This window comes from Pteropus alecto, unplaced genomic scaffold (assembly GCF_000325575.1).
Source record: "Pteropus alecto unplaced genomic scaffold, ASM32557v1 scaffold201, whole genome shotgun sequence".
Taxonomy (NCBI): Eukaryota; Metazoa; Chordata; class Mammalia; order Chiroptera; family Pteropodidae; genus Pteropus; species Pteropus alecto.
In genome coordinates this window covers 732,063-751,425 of record NW_006430503.1, presented here as the reverse complement: position 1 = coordinate 751,425, position 19,363 = coordinate 732,063, and the positions used below count along the sequence as shown (strand labels likewise).

General features: G+C 33.8%; 1 protein-coding gene across 1 annotated transcript in view; it reads left to right on the top strand.

Annotated features, from left to right (window-relative positions):
• SPIDR (scaffold protein involved in DNA repair) overlaps nucleotides 1-19,363 on the top strand; it is a 436,331-nt gene that overhangs the window by 59,216 nt on the left and 357,752 nt on the right.

Genomic DNA, 19,363 nt, shown 5'->3' with positions numbered 1-19,363 from the left:
TTTTTTTAAATTCCTTCCTCAAGGATAACCACTTTTGACTTAGTGGATTCTTTTGTTCTTTATCTCATTATCTCTAAATGACATGTTTGTGATATACTTCTAAACATGGATAAATATTGAGTTCTCTTCTCACCCATTCCTCACTCCCTGCTACACACTGAACTTCCCTCCATTCTCCCAGGACATATGTGGTTTGGTTAGATTAGTATTCATCATTGCTTAATTGTGAATAAATAATATTCATATCCAAGGCAAATATTAATTATGATTACTTTTCCATCACAACTTCATTTTCCTTGGATTTAATTTTTTTTTTTTTTTTTTTGCCTAGTTTTACTTATCTTAATAAAACTTTTTTTTTTCAACATTCTTTAGCTCTCCTGTTAAGATTTTGAACTCAGCATCCTCTCTGCTCTGTGGACATTACCATCCTTACATGTCTCCCTTCACTTTCTTTCTGGATATTTCTTTTACCTCTCCCCTATGTGGAGCAACTTTATCCTGGATGCCATGTCTTTCTCTTTATTGATTTTCTCTCTCATTTTGATTGAGCACATCTTCTAGGAGCTTCCAAGAAAGAATTTGTGAAATATAATTTTTTTGAGACTTGGCATGTTAGAAGATGCAGTTATCACATTTGATATGTGATTGAAAATTTGTATTGAATTTTAAGTCGGAAATATTTTTCTTCTGAATTTTGAAGTCTTCATTGTTTTCTGGTTCTAGAGTTGCTGTCAAGAGAGCTGAAGATACTCTCCCACCTAATCGTTTAAGATTTTATCTTTATTGTTTGTTTTAAGCAGTTTGATTGTGGTATGCCTAAGTGTGGTTTTCTGCTTGGAGATTGTCAAGCTTCTTGGATCTGTATTATGTCAGGGACTCCAAGCCCACCCCTAGGTTCAACAATTCTCTAGGAAGACGCTCAGAACTTAGCATACAGTCATATTTGTGGCTATGATTTATTACAGTGAAAAGGTACAAAGGAAAATGAGCAATCTTCCAAGAGTTCTTTTCTAGTGAATTCACACATGATATACTTTGTTGCTCCAGCAATGAGTTTTGACAACAGGTATAAAGTGTTGTCTGCCAGGAGAGCTTATGAGTGACTTAGTGTCCAGGGTTTTTATTGGGGGCTGGTAATATAAGTACTCTCTGCCTAGCATGTACCAACACTTCACATTTCAAGAAGGAAAACAGGTATTTAGAATAAGCCATATTGTTTGCACAGTTTTGGCAGAGCAAGCCACTCATCATTTAGGGAATGGTGGTAACCTTTCTGAAATCTAGGTTCCCAGAGGTAGGCAGGTACCAACATTGCAAGTAGGGCTTTCTAAGGATACCTGTCTCAGGTCTGCTATGTTAACTCTGTTCTTCACATATAGGTTTAAAGTTCTCATCACATTGGGAAAGTTTTTTTGCCTTTATTCAACACTTTTTTTTTTTCCTGACTCCCCTTTTCTTTTCTTTTGGGGACTTCAGTTATACGTATGTTAATTAGGCTGCTTGGTGTTATGTTATGGATCATTTGAATGACTTCTGTTGCTGTATCTTCAAGTTCAATAATCTTTTTATCCTGTAGTACCTAATCTGCTAGTAATACTATGCAATATATTTGTTATCTCTAAAAGTTTGATAGGAAATTTTTTATATCATCTATGTCTCTCCTTAACACGATCATACTTTCTTTTATGTTTTGAACGTATAGAGTCTATAATAGTTGTTTTAATGGCTTTTTCTGTAAACCTATCATGTGTGTCATTTCTGTGCGTATTACTATTAATCAGTATTTCTCTTCATTATAGGTTGTGTTTTTCTGCTTATTTGCATCCTGGAAATTTTTGAGTGGATACAGACATTGTGAATTTCATGTTGTTGGGTCCTGGATTAAAAAAAATCCTTTAACTATTCTGAGGCTTTGTTTTGAGGTGGAGTTACTTGGAAACAGCTCTATCCTTCTGGATATTGCTTTATGCTTTATTAGGTAGGCCTAGGAAAGTGCTCACAGCTACTGTTTCCTGACCCTGTCTGAATGCTTCCAGATGATTACCTAGTATAAGATAGTTTTTTTATATGTACCTGCTGATCAATACTCTGTTGAATACTTGTGGGGAATTGCTGCTTTTCCCTGTGCAGCTCTGGCTTTTCTGGTATTCGGTCCTGTGAACTCTAGCAGCTTTGGTCTCCCTGGACTCTCAGCTGTGTCTCTTCAACTCAGGGAGTCTACTGGACTTCACCTTGGTTCTCCTTGTCTACCACGTGGTGTGGAAATTCTGTCAAGAAAATAAGCTAGGGCAGTTATAGGGCTCAATTCTTTGTTTCCTGACTTTCAGGGATTAGTGTTCTTCTTGCCTGATATCCAGTATCTTGAAAATCATTGTTTCATGTATTTCATCTGTTGTTTTTTTTTTCTTCTTTTCTCTTTTCTGTTCTGTTCTTTCTTTTCTTCTTTTTGGTTGTTTCAGACAGGAGTATAAATCCACTCTGTATCATTCCATCTTGGCCACCTTCCTGACCTTTTCATACAATCTAGCACATGAAAAGATGCTCGTCATCATTAGTCATTAGGGAAATACATATCAAAACAATAATGAGAGAGCAGGGGAGAGGGGAGGTAGATGGGGTAAAGGGAAGTCAAATATGTGGTGACAGAAAGAAATCTAACATGGGAGGTGAACACACAGCGTAAATATATATATGCCTTACTGTTAAAGTGTACAGCTGAAACTTATTGGATTTTGTTAACCAATGTCACTATAAAAAAAGTAAATAAATTAAAATACATTAAAAAAAAAACCATAATGAAATACTGCCTGATACCCATTAGGATGGCTGTGATAAATAAATGGATAAAAAAATTTTTGAGAATGTGGGGAAATTGGCACCCTTTTACATTGCTGGTGGGAATGTAAAATGGAACAGCCACCATGGAAAACAGTTTGGCAGTTTTTCAAAAAACTAAGCATAGAATTACCATATAAATCAGCAATTGATATACTCAAAAGAATTGAAAGCAGGGACTCAAGCAGATACTTGTTCATTGATGTTCATAGTGGCATTATTCACAATGGCCAGATGGTGGAAGCAACCCAAATGTCCATCAGCAGATGGATGGGTAAACAGAATGTTGTGTATGAGCGTTTGTATACACACACGTGTGTATTATATATATGTATATATATACACAGTGGATAATTATTCAGCCTTAAAAAGGAATGAAAATTCTGATACATGGTATAATGTGGATGAACCTTAAAAACAAATGAGCCAGACACAAAAGGAAAAATACTGTATGATTCCACTTATGTGCAGTACTTAGGACAGGTAAATTCAGAGAGCCAGCAAGTAAAAAGAGGTTATCAGTGGCTGAAGAGTAAGGGGAGTGTACAGAGTTTCTGTTTGGGATGATACAAAACTTATAGAAATGGATAGTGGTGGTGGTTTTACAACATTATGAATGTACTTAATGTCACTGAGGTTGTACACCTAAAAATAGTTAATATGGTAAAATTTTTGTTATGTATATTTCAACCCTAATAGAAAAATGAACAAAATTAACTCAATATTTTAGAATATTTTTCTATTATTAAAATTTATGTTTTTGAAGACTTCTTATTGTTATGGTAAAATGTTTATGAGAAGATGCTAAATGAATAAGGCAAAATACCAACCTGTGCAAGCAGTAAAATCTCAACTCAGGGGTCCCAAAGGACCATTCCGAGTCCTGAGACTGTTGCCAAAACCCCCATGGAGTAGATCACCTCTAAACAGACCAGAAAGTGTTGTGTCATGACCTAAAAGTTTCTGTTGACCTTTTATTATATGAAATGGACTAGCAAACCTTTACCTCTGTAAACTTTTCAGTGTGGAAGAAAAGGCTTCTAAGATAGCATAGTCTTACTTTCTTATTGTTACATTGTACTAAACACATGTTTCTTAAAATTTTTTCTCAATATTTACTTATTGTGGTGATTGTTTCAGTGGTTGAACTGTTACTTTATGTTCCTGGCTTTTTAAAAGCATTTTATTTTTATTGAGAAAGATGAGATTCTTGTGCATAGCTTCATATCACAGGTTACCTGTCTTAATAGTTTTCAAGTTTTATCTGGTATTTCATGAACAGGATCTATACCGATGAGATAAGAAAGCATTCAATAAAGTTAGCTTCAGGAATTCCTTTTTCTTGTTTTGAATTGAAAGAATAATGGATTTGTCTTCATCATAGATTATTGCCATCACTGAATTGCAAATTTAGTATTTTACTCTTGATTATCAGAAACTTTAATTTTCTCATTAGGAAATATCTGTTTTTGAGGACTTCTGTTTCTTTGTTTGATTTTTGGAGAAATAGTCTGTGAAACAAGGATATAGTTACCCTTTGAAAGCTGATGTAAATAATTACAATCCTAAGTAATGCTGCATGGGTAGAAATGCTGAGTAGTTGAGTGGGTTTACTAGTTAACTGAGAAGCTCTTGCACACAGTTGTGTAATGCTTGCAATTCAAATTCATACCTTATTAAAATTACAAATTACAATATGACAGACTTTAGGGTAGCTCTTAAATAATACAATATATAGTTGTAAGAAGTGAATGGCAAGCATTCATAGTTCTTCACAATGCAAATAATATATTGCTGGGAGGCAGGATTATTGGCGAAGCTTGTTTTCTTCTTATATTTCATTTTAAAATGAAATGAGAAACATAGCCAATAGCTTTTCCCTTGAAGGAGAAAAAGAAATAAATTGTATTGAACATATAAACTAGGCTTTATGTTGTACTAATTGCTTTATGTACATGTATTAGTCCATTCAAGCTGCTGTAACAAAATACCATAGACTGGGTGACTTAAACAATATATGTTTATTTCTCATAGTTCTGGAGGCTGAGAATCCCATGATCTAGGTGCCAGCAGATATGGTATCTGGTGAGGGTCTGCTTGCTGGTTCATAGAAGGCTTTCTTCTCAACTGTGGAAGGGGTGAGGAATCTCTCTGCGGCCTTTTCATAAGGGCACTAATCCCATTCCTGAAGTCTACTTCCAAAGGCCACACCTACAAATATCATTACACTGGGGATTAGGTTTTAACATGAATTTGAAGGGATTAGTTTTCAACATATAATTAGTTTTCAACATTCATTTGAGAGCAGTACATGTGAACCTTAAAAGTCTTGTGAAATAGATGTTGTTATGCCCAATTTTATTTTTATTTATTTATTTTAAAAATTTCTTTATTTAAATTAGTTTCAAGTATACAGTACATTAGTTAGACATCTATGTAGTTCATAAAACGATCCCCCCCATTACTCCCTTCCTCCACGGCCCTCCACTTAGCCATCATATTAATGCTAACTGCATTCCCTCTGCTATGTTCCCCATCCCTATGACCAACTATCAACTACTAATTTGTATTTCTTTAACCCTTCACCCCATTCTCCCAGCTCCCTTCCCCGCTTCCCTTCTGTCTGTCAACAAATTGTCCACTGTATTTGTGAGTCTGTTTTTGATTAGTTTGTTCTTTTTGTTCCTTAGATTCCACATATAAATGAAATCATATGGTATTTTATTTATCTTTAACTCAGCATAATAACCTCTAGGTCCATCTATGTCATTTCAAATGGTAGGATTTCATTTTTTTAATGGCTGAGTAATATTCCATTGTATATATGAACCATAATCTTTTTATCCAATCGTCTGTTGATAGACATTTAGGTTGCTTCTATATATTGGCTATTTTAAATTGTGCTGCCATGAATATTGGAGTGCACAGATCTTTATGAATTATTGTTTTGGTATTCTTTGTATAAATACCCAGAAATGCAATTGCTGGGTCAAAAGGTATATCCATTTTTAAATTTTTGAGAAACCTCCATACTGTTCTCCATAGTGGCTGTACCAATTCGCAATCCCACCAACAATGTATGAGGGTTCCCTTTTCTCCACATCCTCACCAGTACTTGTTCTTTGATTTATTGATGATAGCCATTCTGACAGGTGTGAGGTGATATCTCATTGTGGTTTTAATTTGCATTTCTCTGATGGTTAGCAACCTTGATGTTCTGCCCAATTTTAAAACAAGGAAATGGTGTTAGAAAAGATGCATATGTGATTGTGAGCATGTTATTACTATGTAGTAAAGGCAGCTATTATCGAAACCTTGCCATAAAGGCGTTGGTTGAATACCTCAGAATCTACATTGATTGCTTTCTTATATTGGAAGAAGCATGCACATGGGCAGAACTTTGTAAAATATGGCCTTAGAAAAGAATACATTTGCTTTCTTTGTTATTTAAAAAATTCAAGACTTCCATGTAGTTCCTCATGAAATACACGTGTTTTTCTTAATAAACTTGTATATTAAATTATAATGTATTATATTGTCATTGAAAAGTGATTCAAGAAATGGATTTCTCCAAGCAGACATTGAGAGGCATTTCTAAAATGTAGGGAAGATCCTTTTGAATTTGTGGTCTAATTACAGTGGTGTTCTCTATATCCTTAATGCCTATCTGCTTTCTTTTTTTCCTTTATCTTCCTAACATGAGAACAAAGATTCAGTTATTTTCCTTATTTTCTTCTCAAACCATTGTCTTCCAAATATTGATAACTATTAAATTTTTCTCCAATCCCGTTGCTGTCCTGAATTCCATTAGGTCTTCAGCTGCCTACTGACATTTTTGTATGTGTATCCTAAAATTACTGCAAGTCTAAGGGGTTCCAAGCCATATCTTTTCTTCTAATCCAAGCTCATCCTTTTTTGTGTGTTTTTGGTCTTAATTAATGGCTTTTCTTTTTCACTGCCTGAATCTATTTCATTATCAAGTCATGCAGATATGGCCTTTAAACTACAATATCCCCACTACTTCTGCTCTAAATTGAGCCCTTTTACCTATTGTCTATATCAATTGCTTCATAACTGATTTCTTAACTTATTTCTTTTTATTAGATTTATCTTAATAAAAACTATCACTCACTTATTGAAACATCTTTTTGATGGTTCTCCTTTGCATGAAAGTCAAGGTCCATATGACTTAACTTTCACAGTTTAGCCTTATGCCTTTAAAATGAATGAGACACTGGATATGCTGTACGATTCTATTTATATAAAATTATTAAAAATGCAAATGATTCTATAGTGACAGAGAATAGGTCAGTGGTTTGCTAGGGATGAGGACGGAGGGAGGGAAGGAATGGATTACAGTAGGACATGATAGTTCCGGGAGTGTTAGAAATGTTGTCGTTGTTTTTTTTTTCTCTTGATTATAGTAATCATTTCACAGGAGTATACACATATCAAAACTGGTCAAATTGAATAATTTAAATATGTGTCGTTTAGTGTGTTTAAGTTATACTTCAGTAAAATTGATAAAATAATTTTAAATACAAAAAAGATAAATAACTGTGTAGAAAAATGGAAAGAATATGTATTTATATGGACTATCTCTGGTATGGTAGGAAACTTTTACTGTATAACTTTGTATGCTATTTTGAATTTTGAACCAAGTACATGTATTGCTTGCATTACAAATGTTTTTTAAAAGGACGTTTTACAATAATATCCAGAATACAACAAATATTTCTTCAAACAAGTAAGGAAAAGACAAATAGCCCAATTGAAAATCAGGTGAAGAATAGGAAAAGGAAACCTAAATGGTTGATAAGCATGTGAAAAGATGCTCGATCTCACTAGTAATATGGGAACTGTAAATTAAAATGAGATATTACATACTCATTTGATTACCACTAAAGAAAAAACAATGTCTGACAATGCAAATGTCAGAGATGTGGATTAATAGGAATAGTTACTGTTGGAATGTAACTTGGTACAGTCATTTTGAAATTTGGGAAGTTCTTGTAAAGCTGAAGTGTTCATACTTTCTGACCCCATAATTCTGCTTTTAGATAAATATCTTGATTTTAAAAAAATGTGTCGGCCTTTTGAGCCATGCTTCTCTTGCTCAGGCCCACTTCCACATCTGGAAGTGTGCTTTCTCTTCTAATAAAGCTTTTCTTTTATACTGTTAAAAAAAAAAAAAAAGTGTCTTATGGCCCATTTAGTGGGTGCTATAATTGATTCAATGACTTTTAGAAACCGTGGAATAAAATAGAGTACATTAGAATGTATAACAGTTAATAAAAGTGTTTTTGTGTGTGTACGTGAAACTTAATATAAAGTTAGATTATTAGTATATGTGTGTTGGATCACATGAAATGTATCTTTTACTGTAGTTCTTGACCAAAAAGTTTGAAAGCCACTGCTCAGGAATTTTCACAAGAACATATACAAGAATATTCATTGTAGCATTGTTTACAAGAGAAAAAAACTGGAAAGTAATCTAATTTTCTATGAATACATGCAATTTGTGGTATATTCTATAGTAGAGAGGTATAGTTTTCATCATGGATAATATTGGGGAAGTAAGCCAGTTGACCGAAGGATATGTACAATTTGATACTACATTATATGAAGTTTATAAATATGCAAAACAGTAGTACATATTAAAGAAGAGGAAGGTTTTCTCTACACACATTTTTCAAGTTGCTTAAATAATGTCAGTTTGCATCATTATTCCCTGCATTGCAGCTGTGGAAATGTGTGTTCAAAGTTTCTATTTCAAGAAACATAGTTGATTGATGGCCTCAACTGCCATACTTCAGGATCCACCATTGTGTTTGTACTGGGGCCATGCTTCCCATAGGCTAGTCCCAACCATTGACTGAATATGCCACAGTTGTGAGATAGTTACAAAGAACTTCTCGGGGGTGACTTTAAATCTAAGACTTACTATAGGCCTGACCAGTAGTACAGCTGCATTACAGTCTGAGACTCCTCCTACTCAATTCTCTTTCTTTCTTCTTTCATAGTCTTCAGAACTGCATTGCAGGTCTGCATTTTAGTCTTAAGGCTCTCCTGATACCTGCTTCCTTCCCTTTATCATTTGCAGGTGCTTCCTCCAATAAATCTCTTCTGTAGTTGATGCTGTCTTAGTATCTGCCTCTGAATCATATACCTGCATACCCTCTACCCAGGATTTTGTAGTCACGTCAGTACTTTCCCCCTAATACTTCCTTATACTAATACCTAAAACCATTCTCCTGTTTTTTTAATATTTCAGGTAAGTTGAAAGAAATAAAATATGTGATGTATAGTTTTGTAGACTCGTCTCTATTCATAGTTTATTGTTTGCCTTTGAATTTCCATAGAAGCATGCCCAGAGAACATCTGGTAGTGAAGTGGGCAAGTGAACCAGGGAAGGGGTAGCAGCCAATCAAGTGTTCATTATAAAATAAATTACTATTTGTGGACACTTGGAGCTTAGTACTGCTGGAAGACTCTGCGAGCCTCAGATTTGCCCCACCAGAGGGGCATGGAAGGTGGAGTATTTTATATACAGGTCTCTTCATTCATATTTTGAGGACTGTTCCTTGGTAGAGTTGGGGGACAGGAGTATTTCCTAGTTCTTACGGACTACTGCACAGGTGGGAATAATGGGTTCCAGCAGCCAGAAAAAGCCCTGAGGCAAAGAAATGGAGGTGCTGAAAGTTGGATATAGCGACAGCATCACTGAAGGCATAGGTGAGAAGTGAGTTAGGGTATCAACAGTCAGCTTCAATGTCTAAATAAGCCATGTACATTGAATAACACCGGAGGGGGGAAGATTTATGCCATAATTAGGGATTATGTACGTATTATTTGGCTCTCCAGAAACAAAACCTCCCTTAAATAACTCATGGGCTATTACTTTTTGCTTCTCATGCATGTTTGTAGAAATGGAACATATATGGTGGGTGACTACTTCTTCTACAGGAGAATTGTACTTTAATTCAGTGGGAAGCATTGATTATAATTCAGCTCTATCTTGAATCCCTTGCCTCAGGGTGGAGTGAAGGATGTTATTGACTTCGGAACAGTCTTGCCTGTAAGCATTACTCCAGTTCTCTGAAGCAGAGTTCTACTAGTGCTTATGTATAGACAATCGAACTCATAATAACAGCAGCAGCTATCATTATGAGTGCTTCCTTGCTGTGGGGCACTCTTTTGAGTGCTTTGCTGTATACGTTAGCTTATTTAAACCTCACAATAACTCTGAGATAGGAGCTATTCTTATCATCTCTAATTTCCAGATGAGGATTCTGAGGCACAAAATTATTAAGTAATTTTCCTGTGGTTATAAAGTAGTAAGTGGCTGAGCCAGGATTCTAAATCAAGATACTCTGGCTTCTGAGTTGTGGTCCTGGCCATTTTGTTATTGTGTCAATAATGGTAATAGCAATAATAACAATAACACAATAACCCTGAGTTCTTATTATGTGTCAGGTACTTTGCTAAGTGCTGATCTTATGTGGTAGATGTTATTATTTAACCCATTTTATAGATGAGGAAATGGAGACATGGCTAATAAATGGCAGATGAGATTCTAACTCATGTAATCTGATCCCAGATTCTCTAATTACTTATATGGTATTCTTTGGAGTATAGCTTAACTACATACTCATCTACTTGGAAGAAAAGCATGATAGAAATCAAAGACATTAGCAATAAATTGTCTTTGTAATGTTATCTTTTAGGACATTTAACAAATGTAGTTGATTACTGATGTGATTTTCCATATTGTTCCGTATTGCTGTCTGGTTTTTCACAATTTATCATGTCTTCTAAGAATCATTTCTATAGAGGGCAGCAGAGACACAGCAGAGAGTTCTCTTCATAATACATTTTTCAGGAAGTGTGAAAGAAATTGGGTTCAGTTGAGTTTTGTTATGTAATTCTTGTGTCCTTTATGTGGTGATTGCTATGCAAATATAGAGTAATAGACATAGTAAATACCAGATAAACTAGTGAGGTTCAGGCTTTTGTTGAAGGTGTACAACAGAAGCTGGCCTGCACTAGACCTGAAACTAGTTCATGTTACTTTAAGGAGAAAGCAAATGTGATTTTCAAATTTGAAATATTGGTTCATTGTTATGAAACAAATATTTTCTTTGTACTCTTAACAATAAGGGTAGAACAAATTACACAGTATCTCATAGAAGATGGAATATGGAAAAGTTGTAATAAAATAAGAATAAACACAATTTTGTATACTTGCATTGAAAGATATAATAACCCTTTAGAAAGTGATCTGGCAAACTTTGCATGTATTTATAAATGTAATGAGCATACCTGTAATTCTATCATTGTTTGTTTTTATTTGTTTATAAATTTGAAAGCAATACATTTCACTTTTAATGGTGAATTAGAATAAAATGATATGACTGTACTAATTGTTAATGTCTAAGAATTGTTTATTGTATACATTATATAGAGAGTTGAAGGAATTTAATTGTGATTATCAAAAGCACACATTTAGAAACCCTCTCGCAAATATAATTATGTTTATAGAAAACCTGACAAAATTTAATGCTCGTAAAGGGAAGTCTGGGTTTTTAGTAATGCTTTTAGTTTGATTTAAAGATTTTATTATAGAAACATTGCACTCAAGAAAAACCCATATTCCAGTGTGTTCTCATGGTAAAAACGAGGGATTTTGGAGGTTGTTTTGAAGAGTATGTATTTTTTGTTATAATTTATATATACATACAAATACATGATCCATATGTTCATGATCCCTTAACTTTATAGCACATTTTGACTTTTTTTCTCTTTATGAAATCGTGTGCTGATAACATGTTTCAGATTTTACATTTTTATTATTCCAATGCCTTCCTTCTTAATTGGCTGAACTTTAGCTTATAAGATACCAGAATAGGGACTTTGTCAATTTTTTTTTAAATTATAAATCCTCTTTCTCTTTTACTGTCACCTCATTTCCTTTTATTCTCCTCTTTCTTCCTTCCATTCCCCAAATACATGTTTTTTTGATAATAAGAAAGAGTAAAATAGAAAGGTCTGCTGTAGAAAATATTGTTATAACTGTGTAATGTTAAAAACTAATGATATAAGTCATCACAAGTGTGACTTTTATAGGCCTCTAGCTTTCTAATTTTAAAAATAATTCTTAGGAGATATACTTTCACTAATGACAGCAACATGTGTCAGACTGCATTTCTCTCATAATAACTGACAAATTTTGGACACTACAAAACATTAAATATATTTACATAAAAAGCTATAAAGAATATACAGATATTCGAAGGCACAATAGAAGGACAGACAACAAGCAGAAACTGGAAGATGTTGATATTTGGAAGATATGAATGGCACAAGGTGAATTTTTCATTTTTCATAGCTTTTGACTGAGGGCAGGCCCCTGTCATTGTTGTATAAGGTGACTAAAACTTGGATAGTAATCACAGCCCAGAGTTTGGGGTGGCTATAGGAGCTGGAAAGTTAGAGAGTATAAAGTAGAGCCGCACAGAGGAATGTGCCCCAATTTCTTCATATAAATCTTACAAGTTAAAAGGACTAAACAGATTTCAAGTGCTGTTCACAAGAGAAAAAGAGTTCGGAGAGTGGATATAGCCAAGTTAACTGCATGTTAAGCTAAAAAGTAAATACTCTTCAGACGAGCATAATAGAAATATATCATTCACAGTGTCCAGGATACAATCCACATTGATTAGACAGACAGATAGACACACACACACAGACACACACACACCCCCAGAAAAAGTGACCTATTCTTAAGTGAAAAGGCAGTTAATTGAGATGGGACCTGATATGACTCATATATTAGGATTAACAGCTATTGCGTCTGTTCAGGGACATAAAGAAAAATATGTACACAATGAATGCACAGACAAAAAGCCTCAACAGAAAAATAGAAATTGGAAAAAAGAACCAAATGAAAATTTGGTAATTAAATGTATAATACATAAAATAAAAAAATTCATTAGATGGAATTATTGAAGATTGGGAAAAGATTGGCAGTGAACTGGATATAACATTAGAAATTACTCAATCTGAGAAAGTAAAAATAAGGGATTTAAGAAAATGAAGCTAGTCTCAATGACTGGTAGAATATCAAAAGGTCTGGCACCACATGTTTAATGGAGTCCTAGAAGTATAGGAGAGTAGAAGTTGGGGCAAAAAGTATTAGAGAAATAATGGCTGAAAATTTCTCCAAATTGGTGAAATGCATAAATTTACATATTTTAAGGAACTCAGTGATCTCCAAACAAGATAAATAGAAGAAAATCACACTTAGGCATATTGTAGTCAAGCTGTTGAAAATGACAGTTAAAGAAAAAAAAAAATCTTGAAAGCACCTTGAGAAATGATACAACAGAAACATAATAGTTGACTGTCAGGAATTGCGGGCCAGCGGGCTATAAAACCTCTTTAAAGTGCTGTAAAAACAAAAGTCAACCCAGAATCCTATAGTCAGTGAAAATATCCTTTAAGAATGAAGGCAACATAAAGACATTTTCAGATAAACAAAAATGAAAAGATATTATTGCAGCAGATTTGCCCTACAGGAAATGCCAACGGAAGTTTTTTAGACTGAAAGGAAGTGATGAAAATTAAGATCTTCAGAAATGAAATAAAGAGCACTGCAACTGGAAAATACGTGGATAAATAAAAAATCCTTGCCCCATTAAAAAATTATGCCTGAGACTTTAAGCAAAAATTATAACATTATGATGTGCCATTTATAGTACATGTAGATGTAATATGACAGCTGCAGAATAAGGGATGGAGCTAGGTAGATGAAATCATGTGCTTTACTACGTTCTTATTTTATGTAAAGATGTGTAATATTAGTTCTAAGCCCAGTATGAAAAGTTAAAGATGTATATTTTAATTCCTAGAGAAAACACTAATAAATAAAAAATATAAAGTGATACAGCTAAAAAATAAATCAAAACAGAATTTTAAAATATATTCAAAGACTCAAACAGAATGTATGGGATGAACAGAGGAATATAAACAGATAGGATGAAAAGATAACAAATGGCAAAATGATAGACCCAGGTTAACCCTATTAACAATACATTAAATGAAAAAAATCTAGATTGTTTACTTAAACGTTAGGGATTGATACATTGATAAAATGTAAGACTTCCCTCTCTGCTATTCACCAGAGATGCATTTTAAATATAATGTCACAGATAAATTCAAAATAAGTGCATGGGGAAAGATGTAGCATATAAATAGTTATTAGAGCTGGAGTGGTTATGTAAAGTAGATTTCCAACAGTATTATTGGAAATAAGGGAATTTCATTGTGACAAAATTAATCAGGAAGACATATCAATCATAAGTTTGTATGTATTTAGATCTACAATCATGAGTAGACATTTTAACATCATTCTGTCTGTAACTTATAGAAAATCCAGACAAAAATGTCAGCTAGAACATAGGAGATCAGAAAAACACTATAAACATCTTGACTTAATTGACAGTTGTAGAACATCATGTGCAACTTGAATACAATAGAATGCACATTTTATTCACGTGTACATGATATGCCTACCAAGACGAATCATATTTTGGGCCATAAAACATGTCTCAATAAACTTCAAAAGATCTAAATCCTAAAGAGTATATTCTCTAACCATGATAGAATTTAAAATAAAATCAATAAGATAGCCAGGAAAAATGCAGTCATTTGGAAATTAATAATTCTACTTGATCTATAGATTTAATGCAATCGAAATCATTTTTTCACAGGAGTCTTTTAAAATAGGTATGACAGCCCTCATTTGATTAACTTCAGTAACTAAGCTTCCATTAATTGCAAAACAACAGATTCAAACTTGTAATGATAATATTCCTAATATTTCAAGTGATAAGAACTCGATATAGCTTTTTAAAAAATTGAGGTATAACTTGATATAGCTTTTTAAAAAATTGAGGTATAATTGATACATAACCTTTAGTTTGTTATAGTTTTACTTGTTTAATTTCCACTTTTATTGTCTGTGCTTTTGCAGTCAGATCCAAAAACTTATTGCTGAGACTGATATGAAGGAGCTTACCACCTATGCTTTCTTCTAGGGATTTTATGGTTTCAGGTTTTACATTCAATTTTTTAATCCAGTTTGATTTTTCTGTATAGCATAAGATCGTAGTCTAGTTTCATTCTTTTGCATGTGACTGTCAAGTTTTCCAAACACCATTTATTGAAGAGACTGCACTTTCTCAATTTTATATTCTTGGCTCCTTTGCATAAATTAATTGACCATATATACATCAGAGTTTATTTCTGAGCTTTCTGTTCTGTTCCACTTATCATTTGCTTGTTTTTAAGCCTATGCCATACTATTTTGATTACTACAGCTTTATAATATAGTATGAAATTAGGGAGTTTTGTTCTGTCTCAAGACTGCTTTGGCTATTTGAGATATTTTTGTTGTTTCCTACAAATTTTAGGATTGTTTGTTCTATTTATGTGAAAAATACCATTGTAATTTTGATAGAGATTTCATTGAATCTATAGAACATTAATTCTTCCAGTCCATTCCAAAGATAGAATGGACTATCTTTCCATTTATTTGTTGTTCTTCAGTTTCTTTCATCAGCATCTTGTAGTTTTCTGGGCACAAGGTCTTTCACCTCCCTGGTTAAATTTATTCATTTATTTCATTTTATTCATTTAATTTCTTTCCACTCTAATCTTTGTTACTTCCTTTTTTCAACTAACTTTGGGCTTTCTTTGTTCTTTTTCTATTTCTTTAGGGATAAAGTTAAGTTGTTCATTTGAGACTTCTTGTTTCTTGAGATATGACTACATCACTATGAACTTCTTTCTTAGAACTGCTTTTTCTACATCCTAGAAATATGTTGGTATGTTGTATTTCCATTTTCATTTTTGAAAAGGTAATTTTTGATATCGTTTTTGATTTCTTCATTTACCCATTGGTTGTTCTGTAACATGTTGTTTAATCTCCAGATATTTGTGAATTTTCCAGTTTTGTTCTTGTAATTGATTTCTAGTTTTATACCATTGTGATTAGAAAAGGTCATTGATATGATTTTAGTTTTCTTAAATTTAGTAAGACTTGCTTTGTGACCTTGTAACATAATCTATCCTGTAGAATGTTCCATGTACACTTGTAAAGGATGTGTATTCTGCTGCTTTTGGGTGAAATGTTCTGTATATATCTGTTGAGTCCATCTGATCTAACATGTCATTTGAGGCTAATGTTTTCATATTGATTTTCTGTCTGATCTATCCATGATGAAAATGGGATATGAAAGTTCCTTGTATTATTGTGTTGCTGTCTGTTTCTCCCTTTAAGTCTGTTAATAGTTGTTTTATGTTTTTAGGTGCTCCTATTGGATACATAAATATTTATAAATGTAATATCGTGATGTAGATTGATCTTTTTATTATTATGTAATGCCTTTTGTCTCATTACAGTCTTTGTTTTAAAGTTTATTTTTTCTGATATAAGTACAGCTATTCCAGCTTTCCTTTGATTTTCGTTTGCATGGAATATCTTTTTCTGTACCTTTACTTACAGTTTGTATATGTCCGTATATCTAATGTGAGTCTCTTTAGGCAGCATATAGATGGGTGTTTTTTATTTATTTAGCCTTTTTTGTCCATTTAGTTTTTTGAAATCTATGTCTTTTGAATGAATAATTTAATTTATTTACATTTAAAGTAATTATTGATAGGTATGTACTTTTTGCCATTTTGTAAATTGTTTTCGGGCTGTTATGTAGTTCCTTCGTACCTTTCTTCTCTTTCTCTCTTCCTTTGTTATTTAATGACTTTCTTTAGTGGTATGCTTAAATTTCTTTCTCATTATCTTTTGTATATTTACTATAGGTTTTTGTTTGTGATTACCATAAGGCTTACACGTAAACTTATATTTGTAACAGTCTATTTTAAGTTGACAACAACTTAAGTTTGAACATATTCTGAAGCTCTACATTTTTAATCTACTCCTTGTCATGTTTTATGTTTTTGATGTCACATTTTGCACCTTATTTTTTGTATCTCTTAACTAATTGTCATAGTTATAGTTATTTTTACTTTTGTTTTTTACCTTCATACTAGCTTTCTTTATATGTGATTATTCCACTACTTTTACTATATATTTATCTTTTGCTGGTGAGAATTGTTTTTTCATATGTTTTCTTGTTACTAATACTTTTTTTTTTTTTTTTTTAGCTTAAAGAAATCTTGTTAACATTTCTTTTAAGGCTGGTTTAGTGATAATGAAAGCTTTAGCTTTTTTAGCTTTTGTTTGTGTGAAAGACTCTTTTTTTCCACTTCATTTAAAATACCTGTGCTGGGTAGAGTATAATTAGTTGGAACTTTTTGTCTTTCAGCACTTCAATTTTGCTACTCCCTTCTAGCCTGCAGTGTTTCTGCTGAAAAAGGTACTGACTGTCTTATTGGGGCGGGCGGGGGTTCCCTTATCAGTAACAAGATGTTTTTCTCTTGCTGCTTTTAAGATTCTACATACTAATATGGGGAACATATTTCCACATTTCCTCACTTTATTGACTGTATTTTTCCCCTCTATATTAAGTGAAACAGCCACCTCTTCAGATCTTGAAGGAATGTCCTCATGTAGGAGATTAATCTTTTTGATGAACAGTGCCCTACTTTGTAGTTGTCCTTCAAACTTTTATGGTTTTCTTAGCCTACTTTATTTTTAATAGCTCTCAGTTGTTGAGGGTGTGCCACTACTTGTTAGTGTCCCAGAGTGGGAGAGGTTAGTATGTAGATTCAGGCTGATTGAAAGCCACATTCTCTGGAAGCAGCTTTTAAAGTATGCAGATATAAGCAATTGTCTGGAGGTGGACCCGGGGCAACAGTCACAAAAATTATGCCTCTAGAATAGTATATAAGCTTGTTTCTGTGAGATACTTGCAAGCTGTAACAAGGCAAAGAGAGTGCAATGATGACTTCCCCCTACCTATGTCTCCTGAGAGCAGGTCTTAGTCTCTAGATGTTTGCTATACCTAAAGCCTACTTATCAGGCTGGAGCAAATAGGCCTCTTTCACAGAGAAGCTGGGGATGTGGTGTTTCAATCTGCCATTTGTGCAGTGTTCTGGGGGTGGTAGCCTGTCAATAAATGTTTCCCCAGTTGTTACAACCCCACAGGATCCAGGAATTCAAACCTGCCTGGCCACCAGACCCAGGAGGTCAAGGGGCTTTCCCTAGGTAGCCCTCACAAAAACTGGGACACCAAATGTGTGTGTCACAGCTCTCCTCTAGGAGATACTAGTGCTGTGGAGTATGGCAGAGGGAGAAGGGAGAAGGCGAATATGGCACCCTCTGGGGAACAAGAAAACACATGGTGCCTGCTGGCTTTAGCAAGACAGAGAGAGAGCACAGAATGGTGCCTGCCCATTGGAGGGTAAAAGATGGCACCTACTACGAAAAACAAAAGAAAAAGAGTTAATAAAAAAAAAAAGTCACCTACTAGCTTTAGCAAAGTAGAGAGAGAGTGTCAAAAAAGCACCCACTAATTCCTTCATCCCCAAGAGTATCTCAAGAGATCTAATCCTCTCAGACTGATGCTTTAAAGTTAGCATATGAATTCATTTGACATAGTCTGGGTGTTTTTCAAAAAGCTGCTCTGTGCTGGGCCTTGAGGTGAGTGAGTTTGTGCATTACCCCTTTTAAAGACCCATTTCTCATTTCTCTTCTGCTCTTTGGGTCTTGTGCATGTGTTTCTTATTAGTTTTCAAAACCAGATGTTTTGGGGGCTCGTCTCTCAGACGCAGGTCTTAAAAGTTGTGGTGCCTGATTTGGAATACAAACCCTTTATTCCTCAGGGAACAGCTCTAGGTTTATGAGTTTCCTTCCGATTGTAGGTTCTGCTCTGGGGGTGGGGTTTATGGCGAGGTCATTTCTCAGCCTCTTCTTAGTGCCTCAGAGTGGCTAAATTGTTGTGTTAGCAGCTTTTTCTCTCTTGGTAGAAATTAACAAGCCCATTATATAGTTGATATGCAAATACAAATGACCTAGGTTTTATAAAGCAATCTTGAAGAAAAATTACCAAGTAGATGACTTACATTAACTGGTTTCAAGAATTAGTCTAATGCTATAATAATCAAGATTGTGATACTGGCATAAAGAGGAACAGATAGTTCAATAGAAGAGAATAGAGAGCTGAAAAATTATTTTTGACAAAGAGAGCAATCCAGTGGGGGAAAAGAAAGGCTTTTAAACAAATATTGCTGGAATAATTAGATTTTCATATGAATAAAAATTTACCTTGACACCCTACCTCACACTGTTCACAAAAGTGAAGTCAAGATGGATCATAGATCTAAGTCTAAGAGCTGAAACCATAAAGCTTCTAGAAGAAAAAGTAGAGAATAAGTAAGTTTTTCTTTGACAAAATACAAAAAGCAGCAAGTGTAAATAAATAATGTAAATTTGATATCATCAGAATAAAAATAACTTTTTATCAAAAGACACCATTAAGAGTTAGAGAAAATAATGACAAAACAC